Source organism: Lactuca sativa, chromosome 8 (genome assembly GCF_002870075.4).
Source record: "Lactuca sativa cultivar Salinas chromosome 8, Lsat_Salinas_v11, whole genome shotgun sequence".
In the NCBI taxonomy this organism is placed as follows: domain Eukaryota; kingdom Viridiplantae; phylum Streptophyta; class Magnoliopsida; order Asterales; family Asteraceae; genus Lactuca; species Lactuca sativa.
The window spans coordinates 37,118,435-37,132,589 of NC_056630.2; the positions used below are offsets into that span (position 1 = coordinate 37,118,435).

The window sequence follows — 14,155 nt, forward strand, 5'->3', positions numbered from 1 at the left end:
AATTTCTCATTCATCATGCAACCAAGTTGTATGATTCCAAGTTTATGTCCAATTGAAACTTGGGCGATGAGAAACTTTCCCTATTTGGTAAATTCTTGACCTTTCCACAAACAACATAATTAAGAATCAAATCCATTATTGCTAATAATAGAAACTTACAAACATCAATTTTTCATACACTCCATTGCAAGGATAAATAATATAAAATCAAAATTTATTTTATTGCGGAAAAATTTGTCCTTACAATGCAATTCATCTGAAAAACTATGTTGTTACATATTCCTAAGCAATCTATTCTAACTCCAAGTAGTAGCTTAAGAATCTAATCTTCAAGCAATGCGATCGAAATCCATTTCTTCACGGTTAGATTCAACTCTCTTCTTCCCTTAAGCTTCCTTTCTTTTCTTCGATCCTACAAAACATCAAAATGTAATCTTATCACATCATGTATCAAGAATCTAGAATAGGAACTTAAAGTTAGTTAATGGATTTTACTTAAAGCAGAGCCATACGTTTTGACTCTCCCATCTCTTAGATCTCTTAGGTAAATAAGGCAGCTTCGTCTCCAATGCCCCTTCTCCTGGCAATAAAAGCAAATGGACTCCTTTGGCACAACCCATCGGACAATCATAGACTTAGTTCTTTCTAGACTTCCGATGTCCATTGCAGTTTGGGAGTTTGACTTACCAGACAAATTTGCTTGACCAGCACGCCAAATCACTTCTGATTCAGCAGCTATAAGCAAATAGGTGAGATCAATGAGGGTCACGTCGTGATCCATCATATAGTACTATCTAACGAACTCACTATATGATTCAGGAAGTGACTGAAGAACCCATTCAATAGCCAACTCTCCTAAAATCTTGACACCCAACATCCTTAACCTATTAATGTGTTGTTGGATTAGTGTCTAAGTCCATAACTATTTTGGTATGTACTTGACCCGATGGTGCATGGTCCTTTTGGGTTGCCTTCACCAAAGCAACTTGATAGGATGAATTATGGAGAGAAAGGATTAAATATGATTTATTAATATATTATGGGAATAATATATTAAAGGAGAAATCATATTGTTTAATTAATATTAGTCAATAATTAATTGGTAATTAGTTTTGTGACTAAAAGAGATTAATTAAACTTAAGGGACTGGAATTGTAATTATAAGATAATTGCAATTTGGGCCATGGATTGCCTTTTATTATAAGGTGGACGAATTCTATGGGGGAAGCCCATATGAAATCGTCCAAGGCCTTATGGAAAGGGCTCCATGGGTTGCTTAGGGCTTAAGCAACTAAATTAGGGTTTCCTTGTTAGATAACCCTAATTGTCTCACTATATATAGATCCCTTAAGGACCAAAAACATGGCTAAGCTTCTTGCTAGGGTTCTCACACGGTTTTGGTAGCCTCCATCCTCTCTCCTCTTCATCCTCTTGCTTATGGTGTTTGTAAACCATTAGAGGAGTGGCAATTGTGACTCTATGCTTTCCAAAGTCAATTCAAGGAGGAATTAGGATTGTTATTACTACATAACAATCAAGGTAAAATCTTAAACCTAATTATATGTTAATATCGAATTCCATATGCTAGAATTAGGGTTTATAGCCTTGGATAACTTGCATGTACAATAGAGAAACCTAGATCCAAGCATTAGGGTTTGTATGAGCACATAGGATGTTCTTAGGACCAAAACCCATCATGTGTGACTTCATCTCTAAGACGTGTGCACACACAGGTTTCCCATCTTCGTGCTTAATTTTCAACAGGGCTTGAGTGAGCTTGAACTTTTCAAGCCTTCGAACTTGTGGGTTAGGGAGAATAATTGGAGGAGGTGGAGGAAGTGAAGCATGATCTCTTGCTCCCTGATCGAATTGTGGAATATCCTCTTCATGTGGAAAGCTTGTTCCACGGGATTTGGGAGGACCATAGTTGTCATACTTTGACATCTACAAAACGGGAGAAAATACAAGTTAAGTTGATTAGGATCCTCGATGTGACATCCAAATGAAACATCGAGGCTAGGATCCAACACAATACTCTACAACCTAGAAGAGGGATGCCGTAATCTAGTTGCAGAATATTTGAAGGTAGGTAAATGACGATTTACCAATTTCCACCATGAAAAAAGAAAAAGAAATTTAAGTTTTAAATCTATTGAAAATTCCTAGATCTTTTGAGATTCATTGAAATTTTCAATGGCATGTTTAAATCTCGATATGCCCCTCGATTTGTGACTGGGATGCCGAGGATCACAAAACAGGGTGTGAAAAACCATGAAAACTTGCATGGTGCCCCCAATGTTACAGTCACCTATTCGATGTGCCGGTTAACCACACACGCTCCACCAAACTATGACAAACAATGAGTCACCATTTGCTACCTTTGCTTAGAACCATTTAGTGTGCCGGTTAACCACACACGCTCCACTAACGTCTTCGCAAGGGCACAAAGTGTAATTTCATGGAATTGCATCAATTCACTTTTGCCTAAAGTAACTAAGATTGGGAATTTTGTAAAAGCATTTAGTTACTTTTGTACTTCATTATACTTATAATGGAAGGTTTCTGTCCTATCCTACCCGTTCGGCCAACGACCCTCCACTAGTCAAGAGTGCGGTAGGTAAGAGTGGATACCCATTCAATCGCCATTTTATAGGCAATTTCCTTAAACACCCCTTGTAGACTTGCTTCGTGAATGAGGCCTACTAACGGTAAGACTGGATGTTTACTCATACATATATAATACTAGACTTTGAATGTTATATATAGTATAGGGTGTATTTTACACTTTTAAAATACTAGGTGTTCTAATTTAATAAATTATACTTTTAATTTAATTAAATGTAGACCAAAACTTTATGGGTTTATTAAATCTCTTTTAATTATACACCTTAATTAATTAATAAAACCATAAGGGTGTGATTTGAACATTTCAAATCAATACTAGGGTTTTAGAATTTAACATTTCTAAATTAAACTTTTAATCAACTTTTAAATTCCAAAACTTGAGGGCAAGTTTTGAAACATTTCAAAACATTTGAGTTTAACTTATTTAAAATTCAAAAACAAAACTTTTAAGTTCAAATTTAAACTATAAAACCTAAAGGGATTAATTTGAAACTTTTCCAAACTTTGTCAAGAATATTCTAGATCACAAAATTCAAATAAGGCAATTAACAATTAATTGGTGGTTATCTAATTTGATCTAGTCTAAATTCTTGCAAGATAATTCACCAAATAATTCAAATAATTAAATCTAATCATATAAGGAAATAATTATCTAACTAATATGAATTTATCTTTAATTTTGGCAAAGATAATCACCCAATATCATAAAATTTTGATTTATATCAATAAAAAACATTTTGGTAACTATCCCACATCCAAAAGAGCACAAAATCCTGATTTTCCCTCTTTCTGACCAGCTGACTCGTCGAGTCAGGCATGGACTCGGCGAGTTCATCTAGGGACTCGACGAGTTCAGCCCCCAGAAACCCTAAATTTCAAACTTTAAGCAACGATAATTCACAATAGCATCAAATACATTAAACAAATAGCCATGCCTCTGATACCACTAATGGGTTATGAGCAAAACATCATTCCTATGGTGTACATGCAAACCCTAATAGCTTTTGGATCTAGTTTGTCTAATGAACATGCAATTGAATATCCAAAGCTATAAACCCTAGATCTAGCATACAATTAATCATATTAACATAGGAATATGGTTTAGATATTACCTTGATTGTTATGTAGCAATAACAATCTCAAATCCTCCTTTGTAATGGCTTTAGAAAGCTTAGAGTCACAAGTGTCACTCCTCTAATGGCTCACAAACACCAAGAGCAGGAGGAGGAAGATGATAAGAGAGGAGGTACCCAAAAACGTGTAGAAACCCTAAGGAATCAGTTGGCCACGTTTTTGGTGCCCTAGGGATCCTTAAATAGTGAGGCTATTAGGGTTATCTAACAAGGAAACCCTAATTTGACTGTTTAGGCCCTAAGCAACCCATGGACTCCCTCCTTAGAGGCCTTGGACGATTTCTAATGGGTTTCCCCATAGAATTCGTCCACACCATCCTTTATGGAGTCCATTAGCCCAATATCCAACTATCACACAATTGACAGTTCTAGTCCCCTTTATTTAATTAATATCTTTTAGCCACAAAATTAATTCTTATTAATTCTTGACTAATATTAATTAAACAATATGATTTCTCCTTTAATATATTATTCTCATAATATATTTATAAATCATAATTAATCCTCTCTCTCCATAATTCATCCTATCAAGTTGCTTTGGTGAAGGTAACCCAAAAGGACCATGCACAATCGGGTAAAGTACATACCAAAAATAGTTATGGACTTAGACACTAATCCAACAGTTACAATCGGCCATTGGGAGCGACGGCGGTGTAGGTGGGTGTTTACGTGTATATGTGTATGTGTGTGTTTTTTCAATCATCTACAGTTCTTTTAGCTTGTTCAAGCTCTTTCTGGGCTAAATGGAGCTTTGTCTCCTTTAACAACAACCTCAATTAGGTTTGAGTCTATTAAGTATTGATTTGGGTTCTCTTGGATATGAGTATCAAAAATGAGGTCTGCGAGTTTAAAGCAGTAAGAGAGAGAGAGAGAGAGAGAGAGAGTATTATTTTTCTAATTGTTAAAATAAATAAACAAATATTAAACTTTAAAATAAATGAAAGAAAAATGAAAAATAAATAACACAAGGGTATTATAGTCATTTCAATTTTCGGAGGGACTATTCTCACATACAAACCACTTCAAAAGGACCATAAATCCACAAAACTAGAGGTTTGGACTAAAACCCAAAAAATTTGCATACCACAGGACCATTTTTGCAATTTTGTCTATATATATATATATATATATATATATATATATATATATATATATATATATATATATATATATATATATATATATAGAGAGAGAGAGAGAGAGAGAGAGAGGGGAATAAGTTCAAATGAAGACAGTACATAAAGTGAGGACGTCAAGACACGACTTTTATGTTATTATTCTCCCATGAATCTTCTATATACTGTCTTGAGTCTTTTTTCGGTAATGAATATATGAATAATCATACACCAGATATTCACATTAGAATTACAACAATAGAACATATATGTAAAATTCTTAGCAGAATAATAACATAAAAGTAGTGTCTTTACGTACTCACTTTATTTATTGTCTTCATTTGAACCACCCCGTGTATATATATATATATATATATATATATATATATATATATATATATATATATATATATATATATATATATAATCAGCCCAAACGGACTCATAACGAAACATATATGACAGTTTAAAGTTAATTAAAAAACTCAACAACAATGCATAATATTTTTTATGGAATAGAATAAGAAACTTTTGAGATATGAATTCACAACGCATTTTTGGACAACCCTTCAATTCCCGGTTCCTTGGCCCACTAAACCGGTTCTAGTCCATTAAACCTGTTTTCAATTTTGTTACAAATTCGGTTCTAAAACCCGGAATACCCAGACCCGTTGGACCCATACCTGAAATGCTCGGAACCTGGAGAAAACTATTTTTTAGACCCAATATCCGGACCGTTTAATCTATCCAAAAGGACATTGATGTTTAATATTTTTTTTCCAGCAATATCGTATATATATATATATATATATATATATATATATATATATATATATATATATATATATATATATATATATGAGGGTTCAATTGAGAAAAAAAAGTTGAGAATGGGGGAATCATTCTCAGCCACTCATTTACTCCATCGTACCAGCGGAAATTGGAAAGGAATAAACATGTGTTTTCCAACAAAACATGTTTTCTTAAACTATGCTAATAATTACATTAAGATATACAAAAACATAGTTTTTTTGTTTTTTTTTTTAATTTTTAAGAAACTATTTTTATCGCAAAATGATTTTAAATATACCAAAATTCATGATTTTTTATTCTCCACAAATAGACATCCATATTGATATAGTTTTAAGATAAAATAAAAAATTTATTTTTTTATATTTTCAGCTATCGTTATTCATAAGTGAATAAAAATGTATCAGATTTTTGTTACAGTACATTCGTTATTCACTTATGAATAAAAATATATAATTAATTTTTTTACAGATTAAGTATCATTTATATATGAATATAGCATATAATAAACATAGTATATTCATATTTAAATATTAGACGATGTATTCACTTGTGAATATTACATAGTTTATTCACTTGTGAATATTAGATGATATATTCCTTTATGAATATTAGATAATATTTTCATATCTGAATATTACGTAGTATTACATGGTATATGACATGTGAATATTACATAGTATATTCACCTGTGAATATTAGATGATATATTCACTTATGGATATTACACAGTATATTCATATATGAATATTACAAGGTATTTTCACAAATATATATAATTTTTATATATTATTCACATATGAATAACATACAGACTTGCATATTTGTTTTTTGTTTTAATAATCATATACTGATTCAGGTGAGAAAACATATTTATATATGAATATAACGTGGTAATTTAGTTTATGCATTTCATCAAACAGTTGGAGTGCATACAATTTAACTTTTTTAAAAATGTTAAAAACATGATACTTTGACTATTTAAATCTTACAAAATAGTAGATTGATAGAGAATTATATGAATTTTTTCAAAAAAAAACGATTTGATCTTTTTCTAACCTCAATTTTGAAGTTTTATTTGATAATCGATGTTCAATGAATGATATGAAGTGGATTTTTTGTTGATTATCGATGATGTTGATCTAATGACGCTGGGAGTATAATTAATCGTAGATGTTGAAGATCTGATCGTATTCAAGCATAATTGAAGGTTGGATTAAAAGAACCAAAAATAAATTTTTGTTGTTAACTGTTGAATCGTGTTGATAAACATGTTATTGACGAAGATCAATGATTGATTAGCACTGGATGATGTTGATGATGGTTTAATTGAAGAAATCTGGATGATTGTTGAAGGTTGGAGAATAAATTTGGATGATAACGATGAATGATTTTGAACTGTAATTTAATTCTCTACAGATACGTCTTTGAGATTGAAGGTTGTTATCATATTTACAAGATTGGAGAATAAATTTGGATGATAACGATGGATGATTGTTGAAGGTTGAAGGTTGTAATTTAATTCACTCACTTCCCTAGGAAATGATAAGTGGCCATCCTCATCCTTGTTTCCTTTAATTCTTTTAATAAGATAAAACAATGAGATATTTTATTGTACAAATGCGACACAATGAAAAAAAAAAGATAGGAGATTATTGCGATGGTTTTCCATTGTACGGGATAAACGACAAAGGTTGTAGTGTTCCTAAGGTCATCATGATATCACATCAGCCTCACCGCATAGTGCAGTGGGACTGTGGGAGTAGACATACCAGGTAATATATATTTGGTTGGTAAGCACATAATAAACTAGTGTTATACCCGCCGTTGGTCGGGTTGACGAATTTTAAAAAAAAATGGATCAGTTTTATTATCAATAATCAACCCCATGATTTGTACATTTGTTTATGAAGTTGTTAATTTTTGTACACAATGCATTTGGAGGAATGTAAATTCATTGATTTGTTTATTATAACATCTTACTTTCAAGTACATTGTTATTTTTTCTAGAGTTTTTTGTAGACAATACATTAGTCGGGTCGATTGATTAAAAAACAAATGACATGTTATATTTTATTTTATAGCATCAACATGAGGTTAATGTTTGGCTCATAACATTCTAATATCATGTAGGCAACTCCACCGTTATCTCTTACGCCGATCAATGACTTCAAGAGTTCTAACAGGAAATCGATGCTTGGCAGGTTCGTATAATCATATTTCAGCAACAACTTCAAATAAATTTTTTTTGTCATCTACAATGATTTTACATCTCAATTTCATTCTATTTGGTAATAGCTTTTAATCTCTCTCTCCTATAAATATTGTAATGTCAACTTAAAGTCTCCATGAAATAAGAAAACCTTTAAGGAAAAAGATGAAAAAAGCTTAGATTTTAGATTTCACTCTTCTATGTGTTACTATATGTTTGTTTGACCGATTGTTTGAGACTTTTGATTATGTGTATGTGATCTTGTCTATGCATTCTGTGTGTTATTATGTATTTGTTCAACTCACCAATTTTTGATAAAAAAAAAAGTCTTTGATGAAGTTTTAGTGTAAATAGATTTATCGAGAGGGCAAATATACATTTTTCATACCAAAAGACAATTTCCATTTAGAGCAACTCAGCAGGTAGGAAGTGGACCCAAGGGTAAAATGATCAAATAATGAAAAAATGAAGCACCGATAAACCCGATATGTCTAAAACAGGTGTAGAAACTCAACAACTTTAAATAATTTCTATTAAATTCCAGACTCACTTTATTTTCCTCATTTTGATACGAGTGGAGTCTAAGTGTGTATAGGACAGGGACAACGGTCTAATAAGGTGGAAGAGACAAAGTTTAATATGGGTTTGTAATTTTGTATACAAAGTAAAACATTTTTTTTACAAAATTTAGTGTGTGTTTATATACTAAATTTATGTGAAATGTCCATGTGATATTCGCCTATTCTATACAAATTAGTAGTTAAACCAGATCCTTCAACAATTTTTAGAATGTTTATACAGTCAAATAATTTATGGATCATGCATTAAAATATCACCACACAACAACTTACAAACCTAAACCTAATCACATATTAATCATTTTAGTTCATCAATTTCTTATTTTACTCACTGAAACAAGTTGATTAACATATTCCATAGTTTATGTTTTCATAATGAAAACATATAAGACATTAATTTGTAATTTATTGTCATGTGTTTAGGTAAGTTTATTATTTTTAATAAAATTTCATAAATCTTTTACACGTGGTTTACACGGGTTGTAACCTAGTTATTCATTAATAGTAAAATAGAATTGAATATTTGATGTTTGATAGTCACTAACCCACTAAATTAATTCACAATTACAACCAAACATTCAGACCACTAATCACAATAACCATAATCCAATAATTGTTGTTTGATACCATTGATGCCCGTTGGTCGGGTTGATGGATTTTAAAAAAATGAATCGATTTTTTTACCACATAAATGTAATTTCTAACATAAAAATATTTATATAAATAATAAAACTTCTTTCTTACCCAAAAATACATACATTACAGTGTCCATGAAGATCATCAAATGGCCACAGAAATAGAAGTGAAAGAATCTAATTAGAAATAGCACAGATGTAGGAAAGTACCTTGTAACTGGACTATAGGATTCTAAACATTACTAACATTAAAATGAATGTGAAACACGTTGAAAAAACATAAATCTTGTGAAACCAACTACAATGTATACATTCTATCAATAATAAAAAAAAATAAAGACCATTTGATGCAATAATGGTTCCAAGTTGGATAAAATGCAAATGGTTTTATAGAGGTATGAAGATATTCCCCTTCATACAGATTGTGGTGACATCTATTGTTTAATCGCCGATGTTTTGACACAAGAAAAAGAATACATATTACATAAAAAATACATCTTGTTGCTTTTGCAGCAACCACAACTCTAGAACATTCAAGCCCATTGTGTAAATGCAAGTATCCTTTGATACATGTCATGTGATGCCCCAACTCCATAATCCTCCATCCACTACAATACTTGTTTGAAGATATCATAACATTTAAACAGCAAAAAATAAAAATAATTGATGCATTATTTTATGATTAATGAATATATATCGTAAGTAAATATGGTACATTCTCCAATTTCCAGCAGCTAAAAGATTTATTAGTTACACCAAATAAGTAGATTTATTAATTTCAGCACTCGTTGTCACTCTTTATAAAATATTTGCATAACTCACAACAAATCGGCTTGCCATAACGAATAGAAAACCCGCTCCACCAAATATCGTAAGAATAGCTACCAAATTTCAAATTTTTATGGAAAAATTCATAAAACAAAACAACTAAAATTTTCAGATTTGAAGCGATGAGAGACATCTTTTTTAAATAAAAAAGGTAAAACCAATCAACTAAAAGTCTCAAGTTTGAACCGAATTGATGAATCTTTTTATGGCAAAAGGCTACAAACCAAACAACTAAAATTTCTGAAATTGAACCTATATCTTTTTTAGGAAAAAAGGTTAAAGCCAAACGACTAAAATTCGTTAAATTTTGAACCACAAACAATTAGGGATTATACCCATTTGCAAAAACATAACAAACACTTCAAAATGTAAAAACCTTATGAAAATAAGGATAAAACTAATAAACATTGCAATTTTATAAGGAAAATTGTTAAATCAAAACCCATCCGTTTCCTTTTGATTTCCAACTTCGATGAATATCATAATTGCATTTGAACACTTTCCATATATCATAATTTCCAAACTACCCTTTAGTCAAGACTTCAAATGATCTTACTACATTTCCATTTAAAATTCGTTTTTTTTTTTTTTTTTTTTTTTTTTTTTTTTATGCTTTTCCTTTTACCGGTAATAATCCTTTCAAGAATAATAGGAGGACCACAAAAATTCATGAAATATATAAAAAAAAACCCATCATTTTCAAATGAAAATCGAATCAGAGAGATACCAACTTCCAAGAAAAAAAATCGAATCAGGACATAAATACCCTTCAATTAAAATTTCACCGTACCATCTCGAGAAGAAACTGGTCCAATTACAGATGCAATTGCTAGACCAAGACATATCGATGCTATTCAAACTCCAAGTATTCGAAAAAAAATAAAAAATGTTTCAAAGTCAACCAAAACAGATTTTGACCAAATTGTCCCTCATCCTTAAAATAAACATTCGACTGTGATTAAGCTCCAAACATTCAAATTTCCCTTTATAGTATTTATTAGAGTAGTACCCATTATCAACCAAAGATAAAAGTAATCAATTGATCTTTTTGCCAATCCCTTTGCTAATATAGTAGCATAACTTAAATTCCAATTTCCAAAAGAACACCACGTAGCAACTAACAATCCAACGAATTGAAGAATTACATTCAAACCGATATCCTTGTGTATGAAGTCCCTATCCTTCTCGCAGCAATACACAAATAAATCACAACAATCTGTTATTTTCCAAAAAGGACGAAAATACCCTTCATTCAAAATCGCAAAAACATATCCCTTCTCTTTAGTTAACCAAGTGAGCCAACTATCGATAACACCCAAATCAAAATAAATACATAAAAGGAAGGTAAATTTTTTCAATTGTTGTGAAGATGTTTAGCGATCAAAGTAACCATCTGTACGAATTCCATCCTTTTGTGTCCCCCATATCAAATCAGCATACATTATTAAAGACTTACCACCTTTAGGGTTTGCCAGGATTGCTCTGCTACAATACTCTTCAGTGCTCGACAATGTTCTCACACCTTTTGAAAGAATCGATCAAAACATGAAATTGGAACAGAAACCCAAAATAGAATTCATTATAAAACTGAAAATCTTTCTATTATCTCCCCGGATTTCCATTTGATTAGCTTAGGTCCAATTGAAATTGAAAAGATTCTTAATTTTACAGAAGGGAGACGTAGGGTAAATCGACCGATTACATACAAGTAATCTAAAATTGAAGTATACAACATCAATAGACGTAACGACGAAGAAAATTAGTAGGTACCTTGAAAGCTGACCCCATGGATTGATTTGAATGGAATGGACAAACAAATTGTTGAGCTTTGAACCTACGCTTGAAGAAAAGACACCCTAGTGAAGGAAAATGCTTTCTCTTTTCCATTCCAAGCCCACAAATCGAAGCCTTGAATGCCACTTTCCCATGTAAGTCACCTAATTTGTCCTGCCGTTGAAGTCCTTCTGAATTCATGAATGGAAGCGTAAGGCATTATTGGGCATATCCTTTCGATATCATCTTCCATTACCACACACAAATTATGGTGATATAATATCATCTTCCATAACTATTGACATCAAATGAAACAATTCAACCGATTGTTTGAAACGTAGAAATATTGAACATCTTCCGATCATTATATACGACATTTTTCTCTATCGTGGTTAGGTCAGTTATCGATTAAGAAGGAAGCAACCTCCTTATCGTGGTTGGTTGAAGGAGAAGTGCCATAATTAAAACATTGTTGGAAGGATCGATAAACCGACTGTGAACGTAGGGAGAAGAAGAAGGGGAATATGACTTAGGAAAGGTAATTAATTTTTCGATATGTTCACATATGGGTAACTATCTTTTTTTTTTTGTACAAATCTAGGTAACAAACTTGTTGGAAGTGTTCACATATGACCATTATGACCTGCTATAGCAGGTTAAATCCTAAATGTGAACGGTTTCAACAAGTTCGTTACCTAGATGTCTACAAAAAAAAATAGTTACCCAAATATGAACAAAACGAAAAGTAAAAATTAAATTACACGAATGGTCCCTGTGGTTTAGGGGAATTTGTGTTTTTGGTCCCTAACTTATTTTTTTTAACTTGGATGGTCCCTATTGTTTATTTTTGTTGCGCGTTTGGTTCCTGTCTTACCTAATGAGACTATTGTGCCTTATTAATTTATTTTTTAATTAATTTTCTTATTTATGTGTTTATTTTTTGTATATTTAAAAAAAATAATAGACCACCCTACTGTTTATTTTTTAATTAATTTATTTTTTTAACTCGAATGGTCCCTACTGTTTATTTTTGTAACGCGTTTGGTTCATGTCTTACCTAAAAAGACTATTTTACCCTTATTAATTGTTTTTAATTAATTTTCTTATTTATATATTTATTTTTTATATATTTACAAAAATTAATATACCCCACATATCTGTATTTCCTCACCGTAATCCTGAAACCACATTTGAGAAATTTAATTTGAGTCTTACCAGTCACCATCTCATCTCTCATCCTCCCAAACTTCTATTTCTTTTCCATCTTTAGTAACATCGTTGTCTTCACCATCCTTCTTTTTTTGGTACTTCAACTCTAGCGAACCAACACCATAACCTACAGTCTCTTCATCTTTAGTGGGTTGCGGTATTGATTCGACAGATTTGAAAGACCGAAAAAAGAAGTGATGATGAAGACGTCGATATCACTAAAAATGGAAAATAAATAGAAGTTGAGAAGGATGAGAGACGGGATGGTGAGGAGATACATATATGCGGGGTCTACTAATTTTTCTTAAATACATAAAGCATAAGTACATAAACAAGAAAATTATTTAAAAAAATAAATTAATAAGGGCACAATAGTCTTTTTAGGTAAGACAGAGACCAAGCTCATAACAAAATTAAACAGTAGGGATCATCCGAGTTAAAAAAATAAATTAATTAAAAAATAAATATTAGGGATCATCCGTGGAGATACAAATATGTGTGGTCTATTAATTTTTTTAAATATGTAAAAAATAAATACGTAAATAAAAAATTAATTAAAAAATAAATTAATCAGGGCACAATAGTCTTTTTAGGTAAGATAGGGACCAAACGCGCAACAAAAATAAACAGTAGGGACCATCCAAGTTAAAAAAATAAGTTAGAGACCAAAAATACAAATTCCCCCAAACCACAGGGACCATTCGTGTAATTTAATTTTTACTTTTCATTTTGTTCATATTTGGGTAACTATTTTTTTTTGTACACATCTAGGTAACGAACTTGTTGAAACCGTTCACATTTAGGATTTAACCTGGTATAGCAGGTCATAATGGTCATATGTCAACACTTCCAACAAGTTTGTTACCTAGATTTGTACAAAAAAAAGATAGTTACCCAGATGTGAACATACCGAAAAGTTAGTTACCTTCATAAGTCATATTCCCGAAGAAGAAGTAAACGTGCTGAAAGACGATGAACCTTCGATTAACCGATTGCTGGAACCGTCTTGTAACCGTAGATAACGAGTTTAAATGGTTGAGATTAAAAGTTTTGAGGAATTTGAACGGCTCAGATTTGGACGAGGGTAGTTAGACTCACCCTCATCATTAGTATTAATTATTATTATAATCATGGTTTTGATATTTGTCTCAAGTAAAACTAAGACGAGATAATTTAATTTTGTATTTTCTAAGATCGTTGAAACATATCTTTAAAGAACCTACTAGTGAAAAATAAG

At 31.4% G+C, this 14,155-nt stretch overlaps 1 long non-coding RNA gene across 1 annotated transcript; it reads right to left on the bottom strand.

Annotated features, from left to right (window-relative positions):
• Window positions 1–10,975: 10,975 nt before the first annotated feature.
• LOC111885908 (uncharacterized) lies at window positions 10,976–12,232 on the bottom strand. Its single transcript, XR_002848267.3, has 2 exons — window positions 11,707–12,232; window positions 10,976–11,458 (listed from the first exon to the last, which is right to left on the bottom strand). It is a non-coding gene; the product is annotated as an uncharacterized LOC111885908 (long non-coding RNA).
• Between the last annotated feature and the right edge of the window lie 1,923 nt (window positions 12,233–14,155).